The sequence below is a fragment of the Athene cunicularia genome (assembly GCF_003259725.1).
Source record: "Athene cunicularia isolate RWA chromosome 1 unlocalized genomic scaffold, athCun1 chr1_part1, whole genome shotgun sequence".
Classification (NCBI taxonomy): domain Eukaryota; kingdom Metazoa; phylum Chordata; class Aves; order Strigiformes; family Strigidae; genus Athene; species Athene cunicularia.
Genome location: NW_020799091.1, coordinates 81,601,727 through 81,629,414, shown reverse-complemented (window position 1 = coordinate 81,629,414; position 27,688 = coordinate 81,601,727). Strand labels below are relative to the sequence as shown.

General features: G+C 43.3%; 1 long non-coding RNA gene across 1 annotated transcript in view; it reads left to right on the top strand.

Annotated features, from left to right (window-relative positions):
- The window catches only part of LOC113484663, a 237,473-nt gene that overhangs the window by 164,802 nt on the left and 44,983 nt on the right, over nt 1–27,688 (top strand). Inside the window, exon 2 of the long non-coding RNA XR_003399260.1 lies at nt 7,694–7,701. This is a non-coding gene — a long non-coding RNA (uncharacterized LOC113484663). The remainder of the gene's footprint in view (nt 1–7,693; nt 7,702–27,688) is intronic.

Sequence of the window (27,688 nt, the reverse complement as noted above, 5' to 3'; positions counted from 1 at the left end):
GATGACTTCTATGTAGGAAAATTTCTGCAGTCATTCCACAGTGTCTTTACAACCACGTACACTGAAGACGGGAGGCACTGCACCCTGCACACCATTAAGCCACAACAGTCAATAACTGATCTGCCACATTTCTGTTCAACAGCATCCCTGCATTCTCTGCAATGATGGATCAGAGCACAGCCACACAGCCTCAGTGTGCTCATCCCTCATTTCTCCTAATCAATATGGAAACATGGGATAGAAGATGAGGGTCTCATTTGCAGACTGCAGTTCTTTTTTTAAGGATAAAAAGTGAAGAACTGTAGAGAAAGGAAATATTAATAGTTTTGACGGTCCAAAGGGACCTGGTTTTCACTTAAGCAGGGAAGAGAAAAGCACTGAAAAGAGAAGCAGGAAGGATTTCAGCATTACAGATGCCTACTTAGACTTTTTCTTTTGTTGGTGGGGAATTTTTGTTAACTTCCACTGTGATGTGATGTGATGTACCCACTTATACAGGACTTACTGTGCCAGTCAGGTACAAACATATAATGATCACCTTGCTGCTGATAGGGGATTGAAAACTGAGGAAAATAATGGATTCTATGGTGAGAAACAAGAACTTCCAGCCAAAATGAGATAGGCATTAGTTCACAGTGAGGATGGTAACAGCACGTGCCCTTACACAAAGTGTATAATAAACATCTACACGTACAGCACAGTTTTGATGGAAAGAGACATTAGACTAAATCTCCCCCAATCAAAACTCTCCTGTAGGCTCAGGAAAAGTAATTTATCTCTGCCTCATACATATCCCTTCCCATCTCCCAGCACCTCTGAGAGATGAAAGACCTTAAGAGCAGTGACAAATTCAAAAGCATCAAGGGCCATGGGAAGCACCTGGACTGTGCACAGAGCAGGTCAGGGCCCGAGTGCAAGGCAAGCCTCTCCTCACACTGTGCTGGTGAAGCCTGTCCAGAAGCCTAAGGAGCTGAGCTGGCTTCCTCTTAACTACATCACCCTACACCATTTAAGCCCACTGGAGACACGGATCACTCACGGGCCTCAGAAAGAAGATATGTTCTGAGGATCACCCACAGCTAGAGATGTTTAACTAGCACTTAACCAAACTAACTGATCTACTAAAGCCACTTACTTCCAACCAGATCCTTGGGACTCTGAAATACTCTCAAGCTCCATTTCTGCAACAGGTCCCACGAGATATCCCATGACCACTGATGCAATCACCCAGGAGCAACTCCATGATACCTCTGCAATCGAAGGCCACCAGACCTGCTACTGCTAGATGAATGAACTGTGGGAGTCCCAAGCTACCATTTCTCCTGCAGACACAACCTCACTTCTCATTTCAAACTACTTACTGTGGCTGCAGGGCTTCTTCATATATTTTTCTGCTATGTGCACTTCATGATTGATGGAAAAGGCATGAGATAAATGAGGTTCTGAAGAGCCCAGGGATCCACTTTTTCATGTAATACATCAAAAACATAAGAAAATTTGAGCATCTTAAGTGAAAAAGCAGTCATCAGGCTGGATTTTAAAGAAGAAAGAAAGAAAGAACAGATTCATTAAATCAAACACATTCAAAACTAGCAAGGGTCAAGACTGCCAAGTTTATTTACAAACATTTTGGTTTGGTTTATCTAGATACTATCATCTCCCACTGTAGTCACTGAGATTGTGATGATACTATTCAGCCACGTTTATGAAGCTGTGATTGAGAGTTAGGTAATATTCTCCAAATTAGGAGAAAAAAAAAATAGTGATTGCAGAAGCCCTCATGGGCTCACTAACCCTTCTCAGCCAAGTACTCCAGTCACAAAAGCCTCTCCATGCTGGTGACAATAATAACTTGAGAATTCCAAGCACCTCACATTACAAAGTGACAGCTTTCAAAAAAGAAACTTAGAGCCCTCCAGGACTAGAGAATAGTCTAAAATATTTCCTCAATTAGCAAATTTAGCTTTCCTTTGACTTCCTCCTGATGTAGCCAATGTAAATTTCCCCTTTTCTGCTATTTTTTCTCTTGGAGAGCATCGTGCCTTGTAACACAAACATGAAATCCCATGATTCCAGTTGCCATTGTATTTGGCATCTTTTTTTGCCAGGGCTATTTTTAGAATCATAGAATCATTTAGGTTGGAAAAGACCTTTGAGTCCAACTGTAAACCTAACACTGTCAGGTCCATCACTAAACAACGTCCCTAAGCACCACATCTACATGTCTTTTAAATATCTTCAGGAATCGTGACTTCAGCCACTAACCTGGGCAGCCTTTTCCAGTGCTTGACAATCCTTTCAGCATATGAAGCTTCCTACAAAATGGTGGGTTTGGGTCATTAGTATGCCAAGCATTTTTTTTATTTATTTTTATAGACAGTTCACCTTCAGGTTTCTTGAGATTTTAATGCTGCTCAAAGGCTTCAGAGAATATTAGCACTTTCAGCATTACTTACTTGTGTGATTTGTTTTCATCCTCCATAAAGATGAGAGAGGACTTTGAGTGTTTTCTCTCTGTGTCTGACAAATGTTAACAATGGGTATTTGCATAAGAAAGGCTCATGATTTATATTTTGATTTTCAACCTATAGTCAGGATAAGCCTAACCAGAGATCATTTTGGGAAGATAAACATTTATCTCATTTTTCTTTTGACAAGCTGAAAAACGCAAAAGTTCAGAATATATTAAAGGGGAGCATGCAGCCTTCCCCACACTGAATTTATAGACTACATTATCAGAGCTGGCCTTCACATTTTCTCCCCTCCTCCCCTTTCCTGTGGAGAAAATCTGTAGAGCAAGGACCTTGTGCTCAGTTTGGATTTTTTTAAGCTCTCATCACTTGGTGCTGGTGTCTGAATAATTAATCATACTACATTTGTATATGGTTATGCATGCAGAACTATTTGTGCCAGAAAATTATAATATGGACATTCATAGAAATGGTGCATACACTTTTGAGAGATTGCCTGGCTAATGATGGCAGAAACATAGCCTATATGTTCAGTACCGTCTTCTCAGAAAGAATAATGATCTTAGCACTCAAAATGCTTTATGTGACAGTGGTATTTTATTACTGGTACCATAAAACCTAAGAAGAGTTCAGACCCCACAAGAAAAAAAACACATTACAGGCAGGATTTTTTATTTTTTTCTCAAACCTTCCCCCTGAAAAAAAAAAAAATCACAAGTCTTTTCCACCTGTTTCATTTAAGAGATGCTCTCAGCAGATAAGGTATAACACAGTACATATGTCCCTCTCCAAATCCTCACTCATCTTCCTCACTAATCATACCTGAGATTCAGCTGGCTGGTCATGCCCAGCATTCATTCTGCATAGCTTACTGAGTCTTTGTGGAAACCACATCTTCAAAGTCATTGTTCCCTATGCTGTTTTTTAGCTGCTGCAGCATTTTTTCTGTGCCCACATCCTTTACCTGTGGGGCTTTTCCTAGCAATTATGATTTATGCTGCTCTGTTGCACAGCATTTTTAACCGTGGGATTTTGCCCTATCTCATTCCAAATGCTCAGTTCCTACCTTCATCAGTTAAAACCAGTGTGCTGACATCTCACCCAGCTCTTGATTTGACAGCCAAACTACTTACTCACTCAGGCTTGTGCACACTGCTCCCAGATCCTGCACTGTCGCTAGGATATAAACAGCCATTCACTGGATCATCCCCTTATTTCTCCTCTCATCTTTATCCCTGCACCCCCAGTGTGAAGCTGATACTTGAGAACTATTCCCTTGTGTATAGTGTTACAAATCCACTCTCTGTTACCTTCCCTATGTGCCGCAGTGTTTGCATCAAGGTTGCCTCATAGGGCATGTCTCAGCAAATCTCAGGGGACATGCATGAGATCGGCTGGAGTGATCTGTGGCTCCCATCCAGCCTGCCTGCTCTGGCTCCTTGGCACATTGGAGAATGGGAAAGGACGGTACATGCTCTGGTCATGCCCCAACGTGGAGTTTGGACATGGCTGTGGCACGCACCCAGGCACAGATGCTGGGAAACTCTCCTGGGTTCAGCAGCACAGGCATTGCATTGGACAAAGGCTGTCATTGCATTTCATTGCTACTCTGCTTGAAAATGTGAGACACCGAAGATTATTAAATGCCTCTGAAATATGTGCCATCAAGCGTGGCATTCCTTACTAGCTGCCAGGACAAACAAAATCAAGTCATTACATTAATGTCTATATCCCCCACGAGTGTTAGACATTGGCAAAGGGCGATGCTGGGAAGGGGAGGAGGGGCTGAAGACACAGAGGGGAGGGAGGGGAGAAGTCTTTCCTTACATACAGAAATAAAAGTGAAGTCTCAACCAGAGCTTGTGACGTTGTCCTTTCCGTGACCTTCTCCAGCCTGTGTTTACCAAGAGTATTACGGAAATCACTCCAATTACGACACACTCAAGTAAAAAGTTTTCACTGGCACATAAGTCCGGGTGTGCCGGAGATGCCAGAGTCACAGCTTTCCAGACTAATGTAGTTCTCGAATATGCACATCACTGCTGATAAGGGGTTGAGCAGCGGGGGAGGAAAAACACAGGCTCTCGCAACACAGCTCTTCAGTATTTCAGCCTGAAAAAACACAGTCTGTCTGTGGGGTATACTCCAGTAGCTGGAGTGTCTGGGTAGCTCTTCCTGCACTCAGTTTTCATTCCCCTCTCCTGCTGTGACTTCAAACGCTCTTGCTTGATCAGCTTTTGAATGACTCTCTTCTCCCTTCCCCAGTCAGCGGAGCATAATCCACCAGTAGTGCCCTGTTGTTTTACAGCACCCACCAGGCTTTGGCTGTGTCGAGCAGGGGAAGAACAGCTGTTGCCTACTCTCGCCCTCCTGCCAAGCAATGCCTTTTGCTTTTCCTTTTGTTGAGCATTTGCAAGTTGGAGGACCCCCCTTCAAGCTGCTTAAGTGTTAAGTGCTGTGGGCCCGGGCACACATGACCCTGCAAAGCAGGAGACATGCTGCTCTGACTACCATGGATGGAAGCGGGTGGATTCCTCCAGGACTCTCTAAAAGGTTGGCAACTAACCTGGGAAGAGATAAGGGATCAAATTAAGTTCCTAAGCGGACTCTTAAATTAATTGGGTTACAACACAGGAGAAAAAAAAAGCCAAAGGCAAACAAAAAAATAACCTTTACTCAGGCACTATGTTCCAGAATGGACAAAGATATTTTGGAAAATTTGCAAAGGTACAAATATGTGAGAGGGGGTGAGGTCTCATACCAACCTTCCAGAACCCCCTTAGTGTTTCCTTATACTTATTGTTTGGTTACATAGCAAAAAAAAAAAAAAAAAAAAAAAAAAAAAAAAAAAAGGTCTGTTTAGTGGGATTCCATCTTTTTATGTCTGTAAAAATAATTTTCACTCATCCTGGGAAATTTCTTCATATGAGGACTTTATCCTCAAGCAGAGACACCTTTGAAAGAAAAACTCCTCATCTATGAAAGTAGGATGAGATTCAGTAAAAAACTATCAGATACATATAATCCTTCCAGAAAGTGTAGCTGGATATTACTTTACTATTTAGGAAAAAGGCAGAGTTAGAGAACTAAAAATTTATGATGTTTCTATATAGGTGGCTAAGAACAAGTAACATCTTGCAAGCCTTAGAAAATTCTTGCCTCATCTATGCAAGCAAATTTCTGAAAAACCAGCTGCATACACTCATTTTTTGGAAACTTGGAAATGAGGAACAGATTCAACCCACTCAATTTTAACAACCTATTGGAGGTATTTCATAGAAGTCCATCAGAGACCTGAATCTCTGCCTCTGTCCCAGTGGTGACATGAGGGGGGGTCCAACAATGCAGCCCAAGGTGACTCTTCTTCATCTGGGCTCTGCTGGGAAGCATTACAAGTCAGGTCAGATGAACACCAGGTCCAAGTCTTCAAAGACTTATTGAGTAATCAGTTTTGGCAAAGGTAGCAAATGCAACAGCTCCACTGAAAGCAACCAGCTGTCCTCCAGGTGAATAGCCCACATAACATGAGCGAGCATGGCGGGATATAGGCAAATAGGAGCATCAATATTAAATCTTATTTACGAATATATTACATATTACTTGTGTAAAACTTTGCAACAACAGCCCTCTGGTTACTATAACCTCTCCCTGTGCAGTCTACCCCCTGCAATAAACTTAGAATAAAATAATTTTAATACAGTATAATATGAACATCTTAGTCCTTCCTCCAGGAGGAACTTTACATGTCAGAGCACTTCATATACTTGTTACCAACAAGCACAGGCCATTTTAGTACAAGAAAAATACTTCGGCAATAAAAAAAGCAACAGGCAGCAGCTACAGAGACTATTATTTAAATAATAGTGACTTCAGAGTCACCTTTTAAAAGGTAAAATAAATAAATCCTTCCTGCAGAGCCAACATAGCAAAGCATTGTGGGATTTTCTATGTGCAACACCAGAGCAAGACTTGGGCGGTTTTGGGGCTCTGGAAAAGGAAGTTGCTGATAGGTATGAAGGGCCACCAGACAAAAAAATGAAAGTAGTTAGCGCATGAACTAGCAACAGAGGGAAAATGTAGAGATTTATTTGACAATCCTTTCTACAACACCCCAGCAATCCTGATAAGTGGTTGGGACTTTCCTCTGGAAAAAAGGAGGAGTCAAGTATGACTTATTTTTTAAGGATAACGTGGAACTAAATCTCTTTTCCTCAATACTGCCAAAAGCCCCATTACCAAAAAAACAGCAGAAAAGAAGCAGCTATCTGTGCAGTGCTGCAAATACTCACTCACTCAGTGAACTTAAAAACTCTAAACTTGTTTTCATAAGGATCCTGCAGGGATTAGTCTATATGTTATAGGAAAGGTGGTCACACTTTTTCTTGGAAACCAACTGGTCAGCTACCCTTTTATGGCTATGGCTGCAGCAAGAGGAACAACACACCGTGGCCAAATATGGAGCCAGGCTGAAGCTGCTGAAGCCATTTCTTTTGTTGGATCCAAGCCACTGATTCTGCTTTTCTATTGCATGTTGCATTCAGCTAGCCCAGATGTAGTAAAGACATCGAGATGCAGGAACACCCGTGCCTTCCCTTCAAAATATTTGCTCTGGGAAGTGCTGCACTGTCTAATTAAATAATGACATTTGCAACAGGAATAATAATGCAAAAATTAGAGCAGCATTTCAGCTTATATCACACCCCTCCTTGACAAGCAGCCCAAAGTAGTTGACAGTATGCAGAATATCATGCTGTGCCAGAAGACCTGATACGCTAAGAAAAACAAACCCCATCCTCAGTTTGTGCTGCAGTGGAGGAAACAGGCAAGGAGCTCTCCTGGGAGACCCTGGACAAAGCACTCCATCACCTGAACCTGTGCAGCTGAGCCGCCTGCCTGCCTGCCTTCCTGCAAGAGCACCTGGCAGTGTATGTATTTAAAGGCAATAGCACTGTTGAGAGATAAATCGAAGCAGGGCTGCTCAGAGACTCCCCGATCACCATCAAGATGTTATTTGGCTCCTGTGCAGCTCAGCACCAGGCCCTGGCTGAATGAGCACTGGGGTTCAGCTGGGACAACAACAGGGAACATGGCACTGATGGGCAGAAGGTACATAGGGGGACTACTGGAAATGCCAAACTTGCCAGGCACACTGGGGAAACCATTCAGTAGTGAATGATATGGAGCCCTGGAAAGTGAGTAAAAGCAGCCGGGCTCATCCAGAGATAACTAGGTCTATGATACCTATCACCGTTCCTTCACTTCTATAATCAGCCCAAGGAAGGAAATTAAAAGCAAACAAAGAGACACAATAGCAGTATCTCCTCATCAAACAAGGAGGAGCAAGTGAGAGCAAGAGGCCATAAATTCATAGTTGCTTTTCCCTGGCCCTACTTCGCAAAGACATTGTTTTGTCCTCCTCCATCCCCGCCTTTGCTCTGCCTTGTGCTGGCACAAGCATTTGCTCAGCTCTGCGGTGAGCTGAACAAGGGGAACTAATCCAGGCTGAAACTAATCTAGCAAAAATGTATTACAGCACAGGGGCAGGAATGCATGTCCAGGGCAGTGGGAAGGTCAAAATCAGCTCCCTCAGCAGCTGATACCCCGGGGGTCATCTTGAACTGGGGTCAAACGATGGTATTAAGAGTCTGTACCTGCAAGTGCAGCTGCTATCATGTCAGGAAAAACAGTTCATGTGGTCAAGGCACATGGGGACTTTAAGCTCAATGGCTTGGATGCTTGCTGGCAGTAGAGAGAAGAAAGCACAGAGCTCAGCACATGCAGCAGAGCCTGCTTGACAAGGTGGGTAAATATTCAAGCAGTTAGCTCTGTGCTGATGCAGCTACACAGTTAGCTGTGATTTAATGCCAGCTCTGGTGCGTTTGCATCCATCATAGTTGCCACAGAGAATTAAGCACTGCAAGTATAGGTCAAGAACTAGAGCTGGTCCCATTTCTTCAAATTCAAATTGATGTTCCAAATGCAAAAAGCAGCAGGAATTTTACCATTGGGGTTTTTCCATTTCTGCCATTTGTAAATAGCCTTTAAGAACACTGAAAGGAGCACTGCCTCCCCAAAATCAGTCACAAGAAATTATTTCCTTATATTAGCCTTTGATCTCCCTCTCCAGGCACCTCTGATTTTAAACAGCATTAATTTGTGGTATTAGCTACCAAAGAATTACAACAGAAATTATTTAGACCCACCCATAATTAAACACTGCAGTGTCTCCTTCACTCCTCAGCCTCTCTGCTTGTGCCCAGCTCAACTCTAAGCCATTGCATTGCTTTCACCAAACCCAGGGCTGAACCCATTGCTGGCAGAAACCAGAGCAAACTGAGGGCTGTTGATGAGTGCTGACTCACAACAGTTTTTCAGGAGCCATTACACTGTCAAGGCAGATCCAAGTGCGGTGCTCCTCAGCCGCTGGAATCCACTATCCCTCGCCTTGACATGCTTCCTGCACCGAGGAGAGCCAAGGAGAACTGGCATCAAGTTGGGCTGGCTCCATACCAGTCAATCTTTGCACAGGAGTTATCAGGGCTCACTGAAAGAGCTTTAAACCAGATTTGAAGGGGGAAAGGGATAAAACTAGGCTCACTAGAGATAAGCCTGGGGGCAGCATGCCAACAATTCAGGAACAGTGTCCTAGCAAGGTCTTTCAGTCTGCTGTCTCAGTGGAAGCAGAGGATGGAGATCCATGCAGCAGCAAAGACAGAAGAGTTATTGATGTGTTAGAAACCACAGAAGTGCTTGTGAATAGTCATGTAGGAATTAGGGCCTCTCCCCCCAAAAAGGTGGCGGGATCAATAGCCCAACTGAAGTGCATCTACACCAATGCACACAGCACGGGCAACAAACAGGAGGAGCTAGAAGCTCTTGTGAAGCAGGAAAACTGATATAGTTGCCATCATGGAAACATAGTGGGATGACTCGCACAACTGAGGTGCTGCAATGGACGGCTACAAACTCTTTAGAGGGATAAGCAAGGAAGGAGAGGTGGTGAAGTAGCCCTGTATGTGTGAGAGTGTTTTGACTGTCTAGAGCTCCATGATGGTGATGATAGGGTTGAGTGTTTATTAAGAATCAGGGGGAAGGCTGACCAGCCAGATATTATGGTGGGAGTCTGTTATAGACTGCCCAACCAGGATGAAGAGGCAGACGAAACATTCTGTAATTATCTGGGAGAAGTCTCACAACTGCTAGCCCTTGTTCTCGTGGGGGACTTGAACTTACCAGATGTCTGCTGGAAATAGAATACAGCAGAGAGGAAATAGTCCAGGAGGTTCCTGGAGTGTGTGGAAGATAATGTCCTGACATAGCTGGTGAGGGGGCCAACTGTGGAAGGGGCCCTTCTGGACCTGTTGTTCAAGAACAAAGAAGGATTTGTGGGTGATGTGATGGCTGGAGGCTGTCTTGGGCACAGCAATCACATAATGGAAGTTTTTGATTCTTGGAGAAGTAATGAGGGGTGTCAGCAGAACTGTTACCTTGTACTTTCAGAGGGCAGACTTGGGCCTGTTTAGGAGCCTGGTTGACAGAGTCCCTTGAGAGGCAGCCCCGAAGGGCAAAGCAGTCCACTAAGGCTGAACATTTCTCAAGAAGGAAATCTTAAAGGCACAGGAGCAGGACATCCCCATGTGCCAAAAGACAAACTGGTGGGGAAGAAAACCGGCCTGACTGAACCGAGAGCTTTGGCTGGAACTTGGGGAAAAAAAGGAGAGTTTATGACCTTTGGAAGAAGGGGCAAACAAATAAATACTGAGAAAAAGGCTGAGGTACTTAATAATACTTTCTTTGCCTCAGTCTTTAAAAGTAAGACCAGTTGCTCTCTGGGTACCCAGCCCCCTGAGCTGGAAGACAGGGATGTGGAGCAGAATGAAGCCCCCATGATCCAAGGGGAAATGGCTAGTGACCTGATACACAATTTAGACACACACAAGTCTATAGAGCCAGATGAGGTCCAGCCAAGGGTACAGAGAAGTGCTTACCAAGCCACTTTCCATCATTTATCAGCGCTCTTGGCTAACAGGGGAGGTCCCAGTTTACTGGAGGTTAGCAAATGTGACAGAAATGTGACAAGAAGGGCCAGAAGGAGGATCTGGGGAACTACAGGCCTGTCAGCCTGACCAGAGTGCTGGGGAAGGTTATGGAGCAGAACATCTTCAGTGCCATCATGTGGCACATACAGGACAACCAGGTGGCCAGGCCCAGTCAGCATGAGTTTATGAAAGGCAGGTCCTGCTTGACTAACCGATCTCCTTTTATGACAAGGTGATCCACTTACTGGGTGAGGAAAGGCTGTGGCTGTTGTCTACCTAGACTTCAGTAAAGCCTTTGACACTATTTTCTACAGCATTCCCCTGGAGAAATGGGCCGCTCATGGCTTGGACAGGTGTACTCTTCACTGGGTAAAAAACTATCTGAATGGCTGGGCCCAAAGAATTGTGGTGAATGGAGTCAAACCCAGTTGGTGGCCAGTCACAAGTGGTGTTCCCCAGGGCTCAGTACTGGGGCCAGTTCTGTTTAATCTCTTTATCCATGTTCTGAATCATAGAATCATAGACTACCAGGTTGGAAGGAACCTCCAGGATCATCTGGTCCAATCTCTCTTGGCAAAAGCACAATCTAGACAAGACAGCCTAGCTGTCCAGCTGTATCTTAAAACTGTCCAAACTTGGGGAATTCACCACTTCTCTGCGGAGCAGTGGCTGGTTGTTCTCATAGTGAAAAATTTTCCTCTTGTGTCCAAATGGAATCTCCCCAGGAGTAACTTGTACCCATTACCCCTCATCTTTTCCATGTCAATCCTTGTAAAAAGGGAGTCTCCATCTTCTTTGGAGCCACCCTTTAAACACTGGAACATGGTGATAAGGTCTCCCCTAAGCCATCTCTTCTCAAGGCTGAAAAAGCCCAGTTCTCTCAGCCTTTCCTCACATGGCAGGCTTCCCAGTCCTTTGATCATCTTTGTGGCCCTCCTCTGTACCCTCTTCAGCCTGTCCACATATTTTTTTGCATAGCTGGGACCAAAAGTGAACACAGTATTCCAGGTGTGCCCTGACAAGCACCTAGTAGAGAGGAATAATTACTTCTTTCTCTCTGCTGGTGATGCCTGTGTTGATTCAACCCATCATCCTGTTGGCTTTCTTTGCCACAGCACCATGCTGTTGACTCATACTGAGTTTGTTGTCCACCAGGATCCCCAGGTCCCTTTCCACAGAGCTGCTCCCCAGCCAGGCAGACCACAGTCTGTGCTGCACTCCTGCATTGTTTTCTCAGGTGCAAGACCTTACGCTTGTCCTTGTTGAACATTGTAAGGTACTTGCTAGCCCACTCTTCCAGCCTATCCGGGTCTTCCTGCAGGGTGGTTCTCCTGAAGTGTCCACTTCCCCCCTCAGTTCAGTATCACCAGCAAAATTCATCAGTGTACATTGACCCCATCATCCAGATCACTTATGAACATATTAAACAACATTGGGTCCAATATCAATCCACTTGTGCCAGGTTGCCAGTTTGAAAAAGAGCTATTTATCACCATCCTCTGGGTGCAGCCTGTCAGCCTGTTCCTCCCCCACTGCACAGACCACCTGTCTAGATTGTAACCTACCAGTTTCTCCAGGAGGAGGCTGTGTGGAACCATATCACAAGCCTTGGAGAAATCCAGGTAGACAATATCCACTGCTCACCCCACATCAGCTGACCAGGTCACCTAGTCATAGAAGGCAATCAGGTTCATCAAGCATGACTTGCTCTTGGTGAATCTGTGCGGGTCTTTCCCAATCATGTGCTTCATTTGATTTGTGACAGCCCCCAGGAGGATTAATTCCATAACTTTCCCAGGGATTGAAGTAAAACCAATGCCTGGATCCTCCTGTAAGCCCTTCTTGTAGACAGGGGTGACATTAGCCTTTTTCCAGTCTTCTGGCATGTCCCCCAATCTCCGTGACTTCTCAAAGATTATAGAGAGCAGCTTTGCAACAATAGAAGCCAGGTCTCTGAACACCCTCGTTACTGGGTGGATAACATCAGGGCCCATCAATTTGTAGTAGTCAAGCTTCTGTGATAGTTTGCATATCACCCCTTCCTTCACTGACAGTGGGGTGTGTTGGTGTCGAACTGGATTTTTGTTCCAAGATCTCAGTCCAACAGTGCTGGTAAAGACAGAGGCAAAGAAAGTGTTGAGAACCTCTGCTTTTTCAGTACTGTTTGTGACTAATTCACCTCTCCTGTTTAACAGTGGGCCAATATTTTTCTTCTGTTTCTGCTTGTTGTTTACATACCTGAAGAATCCTTTCTTGGATGAGGGGACAGAGTGCACTCTCAGTAAGTTTGCAGACACCACCAAGTTGGGCTAGAGTGTTGATCTGCTTGAGAGTAGGAAGATTCTACAGTACAGAGGGATTCTGGACAGGCTGGACTGATGGGCCAAGGCCAATAGCATGAGGTTCAACAAGGCTCAGTGTCGAGTCCTGCACCTGGGTCACAACATCCCCAAGCAAAGCTACAGGCTTGGGGAAGAGTGGCTGGAAGCTGCATGGCAGAAAAGGATGTGGGGGTATTGGTCGACAGCCAGCTGAATATGAGCCAGCAGTGTGCCCAGGTGGCCAAGAAGGCCAATGGCATCCTGGCTTGTATCAGAAATAGTGTGGCTAGCAGGACTAGTGAAGTGATCTTACCCCTGTACTCAGCCTTGATGAGGCCACACCTCAAATAGTTCAGTTCAGTTCAGTTCAGTGTTGGGCCCATCACTACAAGAAAGACATTGAAGTGTTGGAGTGTGTCCAAAGAAAGGCAACAAAGCTGGTGAAGTTCTAGAGAACAAGTCTTACATGGAGCAGCTGAGGGAACTGGGGTTGTTTAGCCTGGAGAAAAGGAGGCTGAGGGGAGACCTCATCGCCCTCTACACCTACCTGAAAGGAGGTTGTAGCAAGGTGGATGTCAGTCTCTTCTCCCAGGTGACAAGAGATAGGACAAGAGGAAACAGCCTCAAGTTGGACCAGGGGAGGTTTAGATTGGATATTAGGAAAAATTTATTTACTGGAAGGGTTGTCAAGCATTGGAACAGGCTGCTCAGGGAAATGGTTGAGTCACCATTTAAATACCTGGAGGTACTGAAAAGAACATGTAGATGGGATATTTAGGGGCATGGTTTAGTGGTAGAATTGGCAGTGCTAGGTTAACAGTTGGACTTAATGATCTTAAAGGTCTTTTCCAACCTGAATGATTCTATGACAATGTCCTGGTGCTAATATTCAGTTGCCCTGATAGGGTGCATTTAAGAGCCCTATGTGCTCCTCTAGCAGTTCAAGGTGACCTCAGCAAGGAAGGTCACCACAGTAAACTTCATCTTTGACAAAGGATAGGTACAGAAGGGGAAATGAAGCAAGGAAGAAAGAGAATTAGAAAAATTATTTTTCTGGCAATTAGTTTGCAAAACAGTGCGAGTAAATTATAGTTAATCCTAAATTAAATGCCGAAGAGTATACAGGAGTAAAAAGAGAGTGAGAAAGACAGACACACACAGAGATATGCAAAGTTTTGTAGTTAACTCACAAGTGTATCAGGGTCTCTCTGCAGAGCTGCTGTGGAAGTAACACTTAGGCCATGTCAGGATTGGATGCCATGTTCCCGATATCTGAGAGGAGGGTTTGATTCTGCTATCAATTACACCACCAGAAACTTCCACTAACTCCCTTTATGTCTGTGAAAATGAGATCAAAACCAGGCCCAGGGTCCCTGCTCCACAAAGCTTGCTGTGTACTGTTGACAGTCAAAATGATAAGCAAAGACATAAAACCTCAGGGAAAGAAGGAAAAACAAAGGTGACCAAACAGCAGGAAGAGGGGGTGGGGGAGAAGAAACACTCTTAGAAAAGCAATTATAGTTTCCCTTTCATGTTTCTTCCTTTATGTTTAGTGGAGACCAAGGGTGTTTTGCTTTTAAAAGCCAGGTGTGGCGGTAGGAATGGAGAGAATTGAGCAGAGATTAATGGGAGTTTCAGAGACAAAAGGAAGTAACTGACTACACTAAAAGCTTTTAATGATATTCAGTCCAGGCCAGTCTCCTCACTTCCCAGGGTTGATACCAGCCTTTGGCCAGCAGGAAAGCCTGTGGGTGCTGCCCTACTCTGTTGCACAAATGAGGCTCTTCTTTTAGTAAAAGAGCACATAAAAGATACTATGAGAAGGGAACTGGAGTCACCATAGCTTATTCTACAAAAAATATGCTAATCTTGAAAACATAAACCTAGGGGTTGATCTGTACTTCCATTTTGAATTGGGAAGTCTCCTTAGGCAGGTAGTGACATTTCTTAACCCCAAGCAGCAGGGCTCTGCTCTGCCTATCAATAAAAATCAAAGAGCCCATATGCACCGATGACTCAGATACACGGTGGAAAATTAGTGTAAAATTCACCTTGTACATGCGCACATACATAGGTTTGGAACTTAATTGAATTTAATTTTGGACAATACCTTAACACTTCAGGCTGAATGGTAAAATAGCCAAAATCACTGGCACTAACGTAGAAATGCAAAGCATGCCTAATACTGGAACTCTTGGCTTATGGTGCTGGGACTTCATTGGCTATCAGAAGTCATGCAGGAATCAGGCAGAAATCCTCTGAAATGAGTAGGGAGTGGAGCCAGTAGTGAAGGCAGCCATTTGCTTTTGAGGGTAGTAGGGACGGACACCGTCTTTCTGCTCCATTTTCGGGCAACCAGGAACTCACCCGTGAGGGCTCTTTTGTGAAGTGACACTGCATAAATGCAAACGCACCTTAACTTTCTGCACTACATAAATCTGCAGGAAGACGAAAAGCACAACTCGCTGCCTGTCCCCGCTGCTCGCCTGGGGCTCCCTGTCCAGGGGCACCAGGGCAGGTAGGGCTGAGCCCGCCCGGGTGGCTCCTGCACTGGAAGGAGCTCCTCGCCAGGTGGAGAGCCGCGTTCACAGGGGCACTCCTCGAGAGTGCTGGGACCTGGCAAAAGGTTTCTACTGCATGGTGCTTTTAGAGGAACAACTGAAGAAAAATGAAGGCTCTTGGTGAATTCGTAATCAACTGAGACCGCCGCATAAGGAGGCCTGCAGAACCCAGTGTTGCTTTACCAATATGCTGGCTAATAGCCTTGATTCAAATCCTAGGGTGATCTTTGTAGCACACAGGAGCATTAATTCCAGTTCAGCTAATTACCTGGGCCTAAAGAAATGCCACTTGCAGCTTCAACCAGGCCTGAAATTCTCTACCTTCCCTCTTAAAAAAATGGGTGCTGTATATAAACACACAGCTGCCCCATCTCCTTGGGATCCAAGGTCCTCTCTGCCCCTTCCCACTTTACTCGGGAGGTAGGATGACACTTGCACGATGATTCTAGATCCATGGATGAAAGATGTGATACAAGAGCAAAAGATACACACTGCCTCTATAACCTGATTTTGTCCTTTTCCATTTATCAGATGTTGGGTTTTGTAGCTTATGGCTACTAGGGTTTCTTTTGTAAGCACTACATTTTCAAATGGGAACACTCAACTGTGTTGCAGTGGCAGCTGCCATTTTGAATTCATGTGCAGAAAGCGAGCCAGTGAAGGAGCTCTGGAGAAGAATTCATATTACTTCTTTTTTTCTCCTTGTTTTGCTGTTGCATTTAAATAAAGGTCATCCTGACTGAAAGGATAGAATTGCTTTATGGAAACATATCATGAATGTGCTGGATGTAAAAAGGGCAAACATCCTTTAAGCAAAACCACAATTTGAATTACATTTTTTTTAAAAAGAAAAGCTTTTTCATCCTCAGACAGTTTCTTTTTGTGGCTAGTGTGGGTCAAGGCTCAAGGAATTATGAACTCACATAAACTGCTGCAACTGTAGCAAACAGTTCCACTGCACGGGAGCTGCTTTCCTCTCTGAACTTCCCTAGTCACTAAGTGGAGAATTTTAGGAAACAAATAGAGCTGTAAAATTTGCAAAAAAAAATTACTTTTGCATGTGTCGCTCAAACCTAAAATAATTAGGCATCTCTAGCATCTCTGTAAGGCTTATTCCTGTGAGTCTTATCCCTCTTTGAAGGGTATGGCACTTATAGAAAGGAAATTAAACACAGAAAAAGGGAAGCCAGTGGCAGAAAGAGTTTCCGAGCACTCCTGAATCCCAGACTAGCGCCCATTTCCCCACTGGTACAGACAACGTATAAGCTGACCTAAAGAAATCATTTGGGCATTTAGTGTTTTCTGCCAGGTGAGCTCTGCAGAAGGAGGGTGCAGCCTGCTCACAGAAGGGGGCACAGCACTGCTCCTCCAATGAGAGAATGGCACCCTGCAGCCCTCTTCCAGCAGCTGTTCTTTGCAGCACTTCACACAGAAACAAGACCTTATCTGGTGAGATACGGCCCAAACCTATACTATAAAACCAGCAAAGCTCCATTGGCAAAAAGACAGCTTGCAATGCCCAACCTGTTTGCAATGCGGTTTCCTTTCCAGCCTTTCCCATCTCATACCCTCCAAAGACATTACCAACTAAACAGCAACTGCTTGTTATGAATCAGAAAACACTGGTGTGACACAAATTGTGGAAACTGTAGCTCCACTGGTTGCAAACACGGCGACACATTGTTGCAGGCCAGGGGCCACTTACAGGTTGCAAAATATATTTAAAGACCTGGTGTACAGGTGAGCTGAGTAGAAAAGCAAAGGTGAAACCTGATCATCCCAGCCAAGAATCACCCTGAAGTTTGGAGAAACCCTACAAAACTGGTGAGAACAATCACATCTAAGCATCATTATGCAAAATTGAGTTTTCACTCAACACATTATGACAGCTCTGTCAAAAGGAGATGTGTAAAGACAGGAAAAGGAAGGAAATTAAAACAAATGGGAGTTTCAGACCATAAGAGGCATGGAGGAGAAAGATAAATCCCAATTGGAAAGAGGTTTTGAAGATTGATAATAGTAACAGTTCAAGTCCCATCTCTACTACCACTTTGGGGGTAAATAATTTAAATCTGTCTTATCAGTTGCATATAATGTACCACTTTTTTCTCTGTTGGCATATTCTGAGGATTAGTGTTTGTTAGATTCATTTTCCATAAATATAGTGCAGTATCTATACACTGAGAATATAATCCAATTAATATAATCATGCATACACATAGAAAATGATTGGAAATTTCAAAACACATAGACTATGCAGTATTGTCTGCCCCAGGCATTTCAAAAACTGAGACATACACTTCAAGCAGGAACTAGAGAAATTTTAAAATCTCAATTTAAAAAAAAAAAAAAAAAAAAAAAAGGTTTGGAAAATTGTCTTGAGGAAAGCTTAATTTATGTTCTGCCCTTTTAAACTTTAGGATTCCTATTTTCCAGATTTTCGTACAGCCACGAGGATTAACAGATGCAGCCAGAATCTGAGACTGAGAACTATGTCAGGAATTTGAAATAAATCATTAATCTTCTACAACTCTGGAAGAGGCTGAACTCAAGTGACATTCTCATTTATCTCATTTTAAATACATGTCACTCCCAGACCCCCGACTGGGCTTGTGCAGACCCACTAACACCCCATAGGTGATTTCTCTAGTGAAAATGCAACACAAAGTAGATGCTGGGTGCAAGTTGTGATACACAAACCATCGTCAGCAGCAGTAAACCACTGGCAAGCACTGAGGCTGGGGTTACCAACCATTCCTGCACCACCTCTTGCCCTGTCACTCCTCACTGCAATACTCATTTGGGCAAAGAGAGGAAAGAAAAAGCAATCACATTAATTTCCTAAACTAATTTACAGAGGGGAAACAAGATATGGTCCCTGCAGATGCTGTCACAAACCAGGATGCTCTCCTGACAGGGCTCTGCCTCCCTATGAGCTTTATAATCCAAACAGGGTTTTTTAGTGCATAGCAGCTTCAAGTTTGCAGACGCTGGCTGCAGGGTGGGATGCTCAGCAGGTTGCTCTGCCAGCGGCAGCCCTCTCCTCACATGCCAGCACTGGCAACTTGGGCACGGCATCTCACTCAGAATGGAAGGAACATGAAATTTGGAGCAGCCTGGAGAAAAGGTCACTCACGGAAGCTTTCAGCTTTTGAAGTTTTCAGCTTTTTGCTTCAAGAAGCAGAAGCATGCCACTGGCCAGGCTGGGTGTGGGCAGTGGGGACCCTGTTGGATGGGGACCTACCCTCATGCTGTGGTGCCCAAAAATCTGATGCCAGTGTCTCAGCTGGTTGCCAATGATCAGCTGAAGTCAGTGGGTCTTTGAAAACATTCAGCAGAAGAAAATCCACCCCTCTGTGTTTCTTATGTCCCCTTGCAGCCCCATTATATTCATCATCCTCTGCTTTGAGACTGATAATTACGCAGTTCTTACAAGCTCTGCTCCTATCTCCCACTGAGTCAAAATCAATGTGTACAATAAACAACTAACCATAAATAGGTAAGACCAGATCTCAACTGTACATTCCACTAGCTGGGGAAGCAGTCTTTTCAGCACAGGCGATCTTTAAGCAGCACTGAGTATGTATTTCTGGAGGTGTGAGAATGCACAGCCTGCACTCAGAGTTGCCAACACAAAGTATGGTGTTACTACTTCAAGAACAGCTTGGGAGACAGTGCTCCTTTACCTCCATCCCTGCAAATACTACTACCAGGAACATGTTACTCAGTGCTTCCTTCAGATTCACTCAGTATAAGCAGTGCAAAACACACCTACTGGCACACTGACAGGAATTTAAAATTCTTCGGCATCCTCTCAAACCCTTAACTCTGCATCTGTCTGAAAGCAGGAAGATTTGCTCCTCTGCCAGTTTTTTAAACTGCTCTTTTTTTTTTTTTTTTTTTTTTTTTTTTTTTTTTTTTTTTTTCCTGCCTACAGATTACCCCACTGTCCGCATTTATCAAAAGCCCTTTTTCCCCTTGAGGGGAGTTTTAGGAAACTACTACTGCCGCTACAGAAGATGCAGGTTCCTTCACTGCTCCTCTTGCAGCTCCATGTTTCTTTTCCCAGGAAGAGCAACATCTGCAGAACTGCATACCAGTGTACCTTGACCCCTCTCCATATTAGTTACAATATCTGCTGCTACTCAAAAGCCTCAGGTCTCAGCATCACCTGATTACAAGAGTCCCTGTTTTGATTTAAAACTAAGAATTTTTGTAGATAATCTCTCTGTAGATTAATAAAAAAGATTTGAAACACATCAAATTGCTTCAAGATTTAAAAAACAAATAATAATAAAAAGTTAAATGAATCTCAGGTGACTTGGGCATGACTTCTGAATATCTGTCTGACAGCAGAGTGGAAGAGCTGTCTCCACACTGTCTCTACATCATGGCAAGCATTTCTGCAGGCCCCATGAGCCAGGGAGCTCAGCATCACGACAATTACAAAGATTACAACTTTCTTGTGAAATCAGAAACTGAACAGAGGTACAAAGAGACTTAAATAGCATCTGATGAATCATGTGAGAAAGGTAGAGCCAAGCTGCGAAACATCCTCCTCTTCTTGGCTCCCAGCCTAGGGGCTCAATCTTACCATAATAGTCCTTCACAGATTATCTAGCAGCAGAGCATATAAATCTCCTTTTATTTCAAAGCAGTAGGTAATCAATACCCTAAATAAGACAAAAACACGACTCTCTTTAGAAAATTGCTTTCTTGATAGAAGACAGGGAATAAATATTCCTAATAGGTACCTACTTGCTTTTAAATAATAATGGCATCAGCTCAGTAATGTGAGATGCCTCAATTAGAGCCCCATTGTGCTATGAGATGTATAAACAGGTCAGACTGGTTCAAGCTATTCTTGTGATAATTTCCAAAAGTAAAGAACAGAACATGGGAAACCATCAAAATGCTGAATGTGAAAACTCCTGTAGTTCTGTCAGACATCTTGAGAAATCCCCAGGAAAAAAATGAAGCAAACTGCTGGGACAGGCAGCCCTTAAATAAATAAATAAATACATAAAATATTAAAGGCACTGAAAACTAATTTTGCATTAATTCTTGTTTCATGGGTTGCGAGGATGAAAGGCAGCAAAGGAGTGTGACTGGTAAAGTAACTCTCTCTTTTGATAATGCACACACATGCACACACACATATACACACACACTTGCCATCCTCCTACATATGGTAAAGAAAATCACTTGGCTTTGATTTTCATAAGTAATCAAATGAGTCACATCTAGCCATAAATTAACATGATTAATACTGAAGAGCAATCCACTACTTTAAATTTGCCCACTGGCAGTTGCACACACGATATTTTCAGTGTTTTTTTAATATAATTTTGCAAAAACAAAATCATCTCTCAACCTTCAGGATCTTAGATATGAATGAGAGATGGTTTGTGCCAGCAGCGTCCAACATTGCGAGATGGTGTTTCCCAGGCCACTTTAAAAACAGGTTTGAAATATGATGGAATGAATTTCCAAACCTCCTTTTATTTTGTTGCTAATTACACAGATACTCAGACCATCTTTATTTTCTCCAAAGATCCCCACTATGTACAGTAAGAGATGTAGAGCCTTCAACACTGTACAGCTATGTACAGCCTTCAACACAGTTCCAAAGATTCTGGAGGGTTAAAATACAGCAGCAGCTCAGGGTTCAGCTATTGGTATTATGAGAACTGATAGAAATTTTACCTCTGGAAAACAACTATGCAGAAAAATGGGTTTCTGCTTAATACTTTCTGCTAAACTGTTTTATATTGAAAAATGTCAGTGCACTAAATCCTGTAGAGTACAGGTCTTAAATGCTGCTGCAGTGAACCTGGGGAAGTATTTCCATGTGTTGCTCATGCTCTTGCCTCAGGGTCATGTCCTGCATCCCTCACAACTCCACATGAGGTGCCTGTCCGGGATGGGCTGTGTCCCTTTACTACAGGGGAGCCATTGGTTTGACCAGGCTAAAGAGAAGAGTGGAAGCCTGAAACATCTATTAACTATAAAACTCACAAAGTGCCCCGACAGTGTTTCAGAAACAATGTATTTATGTGTTAGGGAAAATACTTCATCAAAACCTCCTAATCTTTATATGGGGAAAAAAAAGATCCCTCCATTTTCAGGTCCAATTACTGTCATGAGAAGCTCATGTGATAACAGTACCAGTGCCAGGTAAAAACCAGATAGGACGACTGCTCTCTGCCTGAGGGAGTTTGTGATCTAAGTATTTCACCACTGTCTGCCAAAGTAATATGCAAAGGTATGGTAAGAAAGATGTAAGCAAATGCTTCCAATTTGTATATCTGAAATATTATTATGAAGTGCCGACTCCTCTCATCCAGTGCCTCTCAGCTGCATAATTCTATGTAGAAAACAGGGTTAAGGAGTGTCTTCAGGGCCAGGAAAAGACTTTACTTAGAGATCAACTGCAGATTTCACATCTGACGAATACATGGTAAAAAGTAAAAAATAAAATCTGCAGGCAGGGTTAGCAGCACTGGTGTAGCAAATGAGCCACAGGACCATGTGGAAGAGAAACATGCACACAGGAGTAACCCAGTAAAGGAATAAGGGGACTTGAGCGTGAAGGGGGGAAACAGAGGGGGCCATTCAAAGTGGATGACAACGTGGCTATAGAGAGGGAAATGAAAGAAGCACTGCTGTGAAAGAACAGTGGTAGATTTTAGAAAGGGTAAATTTTGGCTGGAAGATGGGAGCCTGGCCAAAGCTTCCACTGCAGATGGTTTGGGACAAGAGAGCAGGAGGAGCCATTGAATTACTCGAGTGTGTCCAAAGAAGGGCAACGAAGCTGGTGCAGGGTCTGGAGCACAGGTCGTACAAGGAGCGGCTGAGGGAACTGGGGGTGTTTAGTCTGGAGGAGGCTGAGGGGAGACCTCATCGCCCTCTACAGCCACCTGAAAGGAGGGTGCAGAGAGCTGGGGATGAGCCTCTTTAATGAAGTAGTAACAAGTGATAGGACAAGAGGTAATGGCCTCAAGTTGTGTCAGGGAAGGTTTAGACTGGATATTAGGAAGCATTTCTTTATAGAATGGGTTGTTAGGCATTGGGATGGGCTGCCCAGGGAGGTGGTGGGGTCCCCATCCCTGGAGATGTTTAAGAGTTGGGTTGACATAGCGCTGAGGGATATGGTGTAGTTGGGAACTGTGTTGGACTTTTCCAACCTAGACAATTCTGTGATTCTGTGAGCCAAAGGTGATCAAGGGCTTCTGGCATGAGGGTCAGGCTGGTGGAGAAGCAGGATGGTAAATTATGGCCCTATGTTTCCAAAACAGGTACCTTTGGGCAGGCCTCACTGCAAAACTACCTCCAGCTTTCCACACTGAGCTCAAGTAACCTTGGCCTCTCTTCAGCCACCATCTGAGCTTCAGTTTACAACGCTGACATATGGGTAGTGGCATTTGGATTGTAAGGTGATAGGAGATCATCGCTGTATGCTCTCTATTGTGGTAGTCCTTGCAATGATCGCAAAAACACCAGAGCTTTTCCTTTCCCCCAGGGAACAGTTGATGTCAACTTCCACAGCTTGCAATGGCTCTGCAGTCAGAAGGTCCCCTGGGTTACGGAGCTCAGACCTACAAGTCCTTCCCCTTCTGCCCTCCTGGCGATGACCTGTCAGGGAAAGCCATGTCCTGACAGGTCTCCCACCCAAAGACTTATCCATCGCTAGTGCCCATGACAGTCACGAACCACACGGCTGGGCACCAGAGTGCAGTGCTGCTAGGCCTTTCAGATAGACGTCACCACAGGCTGGTGGGCAGGAGGTTCAGGAAGAAACCTCTGTGTTCCAGTGTGGACATGTGCTGGGAGCACATCCAGCAGCCCTGACTTCAAGTCAAGGGATAAAAAAGAGAAACTTGCAGCAGCTTTGTTCAACAAGAGGCTTTAAATTAAGAATTTAAGAGAGCCTTGGGTCTATCCTAGCAATGGAGAGTTCCAATTTAGTTGTCAGATCTGGACAGACTACAGAAGCTGGTATTTTACAAAGGGATGTCCTAACTCCCATGTCAATCCACGTGTACAGTTACATACTTCAAAGGAGGAGAATAAACACAGGTCCCTTTGGAGAGGAACAAAATTAAACCACCACCATGAAAAACCTTTCCTGTGAGGGACTTGGTCCTTTCCTGCTTCCAGCCCTGCTCCCTGAGGAAGGAAATGCCAAGCAGCTCCACTGGAGCAACCGGACTACATCACAGCTTTCTCTTCCATGGCTGAATTCAGGTCACGCCTCCATGATCATTAATCCTGGCTCTTTGCTCTCAGTACACATTTGATCTGGATCAGCCCAGGACACATAATCACATTTAAGATGAATTAGCTAGAACACATGATACGGAGTTTATGCTGGCTTCACACCAGCTGTGGGAGGATGAATGACACTCGATCCCACATAAAGCCTGCCAGTACAAAGTTACCCCAGTGCTGTTTTTGGAACAAACATGAACCAGCAGAGCCACATTGGTCCCCTGGAACCAGCCCTGCACACAGACCAGTTGCTCCATTTTTGATGCAGCTACTCTTAGTCAGAGGCAGACTAAGTCTGACTTAATTACAAAGTCAGGGTAATCAGACTTACTCTTAGTCAAATCACATTTCAGATCTTACAGCAGAGCTGGCCCACAAGTTCGGAGGATCTAAATTTGCCTAGTCTGGGTATAAACAAACACATGGTGCTTTCTTAGCTTTATCTTCTTCCTTGCTGGGTCTGCTCAGGGCACATCCCACGGTTCTGCAGTACTACAGCAAGCAAAGCTATGCTCTAACTCCTCCCTCTGCAGTTTGGAAACAAATTGTCTCAACCCTTTTGTGTGCATAAAAGAAAACTGGAAGACCATCTCTTGACACACAGGTGATTTAACCTGTGACTTTACTGTTGAGTTTCTGCACCATCGAACTAAATATGGGAGGAGAAGGAAGGATAAGAGACCTCCTGTCCAGTGCTTACTATTTTACTGCACACCAAAACAGTCACGATCAGCTGCCATCTCTGCTTGAAAACATGTTCCCAAAACATCTGCTGTGCATGCCAGTGATAACCATTTTAAAGTATCATATATTGTATGACTTTAATTGAGCTCAACGTAGTAGTTAGCTCAAGTATAGAAAACTGGAGAGTGTTCAAAGCAGAGCATGTATATAGACAGACAACACAATGCACTGTTTTCCTGCTAATGTCTGGGTGACAATATCTACACATGCGATTCCAATATGAGCTCGTAACCAAATGTTTTCATATTCAGATTCAAAATAGAAGAAGTTTTCTGAAACAACCATTGCACAAGTTATCTTTTACTAGATGCAATTAAATTGTACTCAAACTTCTTGGATTGGATCCCTAACAGATAATTAGGAGGAAAAACATAAAGTTCTAGAAAATAAAAGCCATAGGTGCCTCAGATGAGGATGCTCACAAAAGTGAGATAGTTTGAGCAAGGCCCTGAACAGCAATTTTGCTGTTCTCTCTGTGGCAATGAAGGAAACAAATGGAAGAGAAAGGCAGACAGACAACCTGGCTCGTCTTGTGGCCTCCCACTTTGCCTTAGTTTCCTTTTCCCTAGTAGGATAAATCATTTCTATCCTCCATCTTGAACCACATAATTCTTTTATTTTTAAGGTGTGATAACATTTCATTATTGCTGCTAGTTGTAAAAGAAATCTTTCAAGGACCTTGGTGAAACATCTTCTGTTCTAGCCTAGCTGATTCATGAGATAATCTGTTCTTAATATATACAGTCCTAAGCCTGTAGCGCTTAAGTTTTAGATCAGCATAATATTCATTCCTTGCTGTGACTCAGTGGAGGCTGCAAGAGATGGTGGAGGGAAAAAAGGAAAAGTATTTTTATAGCAGGTTATTTTTATTAGAAAATAGTGTGTTGTATAAAAACAGACTTATTGAATTGAGGTGTTCAAAGCAATTCCTGCAGAGTAAGATTACAGTGAGCAGAGTGCAGGTGAGAAGGTCAGAACTGCAAACTAAATGCAATTTATTCCACTGGTGCAGAAACCTAGGAATGTACTCCAAGGTAATCATAAACATGTGTGGTACGAGTATCTCACATGCATAGATGTACAGGATGTACCACACAAATCTTGAACTGTACTCAAAGGCAGCAACAACAGAGTAAAAAGTACAAACTTTTGGTCTCCTCACAAAATTGTATGTAATAGATGACTTTCAGCATAAGTGATAAGAACAAGTACATAGCTAAAAAGACTAAACTCATCATATGTTTAAATAAAACATTTATTGAAAACAGGAAAGCATGCAGAAAAAAAGGATGTGTTTGGGTGTGTCCATTTGAATCCATGGTAAAGCCCAAGACACAGAGATGATCAGCTTGAAAATAAAACCCAGGTGGCACATTAAGTGTACATAGGTGGAACAACAGTACAATGCAGTGGAAGTAAACAGGTATGGGGATTAAAACCAATCCAAAGGGGAAGATAAACCATCTGTAAACTGCCCAGGGGAAACAACGTATGAGATCATACTGAAATTTTAGCTGTTTGGATGCACAAAAACCAGGTGAACATTTCTGCAGAAAGAATGATCTCATGTTCATTAAAGACTGAGCTCTCACTGTCCAGTTGCTACCTGCTCCATGCTCATCTTGGATTAACACCGTCAGTTACAGATGTGGGCAAGGGAATGTGCAACAAGAGAGTCTCATTAAAAGCAGAGGTCATTTGCAGTGCTTTAAAAACAGAGGGGATGAGGATGGGGAGAGCAAGAGAGAGAGCAAGACCAGTACACAGTTAAGTCACCAAACCGCCTAGTGCAGTCCTGTATTTAGTGTGAAGATTACAGTGCTCTGTATGCAAAAACAAACTGTCCAAGAGCAATTATTTTGATCAGTGACTTTAATGAAATGTAGCCAGCCAGGAAAACATATTTATATATGGACTCCTCAATAGTTACACAAGATCAAAGCAAATTAAGATGGGGGGAACTGGGAAAAGAGGTTTTTCTCCTTTATCCTGGAAAACAGATTTTTCTCCATTATTCCACAGCTCATTCTATGTATTTTCTGAATGGCATGTTCTTGTCCATACCAAGTTCATGGTTTGTCATCTCTAGTCATGCTTGGCCTTCCATTTTTCCAGTGGAAAATGTGCAAGTCTTGCCAGCATAGATGGCACGCCCATCAGCAAAGGACTTCATGGACTATGTTTGCTTCACTGGCATATTATCACATTAAAATAGATGAGAGCCAGAGAAATCCAAGAGTTATGTTAACCAAAATATCTACTCACCTATTTTATCCCCTGCTTTAAAAAGAAAGATAAAATAAAAAGACTACAGACACAAAGATCAACACTGTAGAAAAAATCCCAAAGAAATCCAGCACCTGGTAGGTTTCTTAAAAGAACAATCCCTTTCTCTGAAGAGCATCTGTAGTATAGTATGTCAGTCAGAAACTGGAATTTCCTGCAATTAATCAATGTAATAAAAATAATTTGACAGCCTTCCTTCAAATGCTGCACATGGTTTGGTTGCATTTCTGTTTCTGGATCTTTTGATCAGTCAAGGAAGAAAACTGACTGGCTAGACTTGCTCTATTGAAAATGAAAGATGAACTGGGAAGCTCATTTATTTTTGTTGGAGAAAGCAACAAAGACAAACTGACCAGCCAGCCAAATCAGGCTACTGGCCAAACCAATTATTTGTGTCTTGCCAGTGATTTAACTCCACGTTTGTTCCTCTAACAAAACTAATCAGCCCATTCATACAGTTATTTGCCTAACAATGATGAGACAATCCAAATTCTTCTGGATTATTTTCAAACAAATTTTGAATATAATTTTATATTCTGTCAATTTTTAAAAAGAATGAGTTGGTTGCTTTCAGGCCTCCACATTTACTCATACCTATTAAACAACCAGAATGAAGCTGACTCACAAGAGGAAATGTCTTCTGAGCTGATAGAGCTATAAAATTCAGCATTTCTGGGTTGCAGCTGGAGAGGAAAGTGATTTCCTCTACAAATTATGCTTCAGATGTTCCACTATCCAAACCAGAACTACATAGTAAATGTAGGTAAGGGAAGACTGAAGACAAGATCCTACCAGACACAACTAGAGGGTTTGCACTTGATTTATGGTCTCAAAGTCTGAGAACATACCTCACTAGTGCTGCTGCTATAGTAACAAAACCAGACTGGTATGCAGGCTTGTGGTAATAATATTTGTTGAAAGAGTTTTCTCAGTTGCATATTCATGCTTCTGACTCTTTTTCTTTTTTTTTCTTTTTTTTTTTTTTTTTTTTTTTT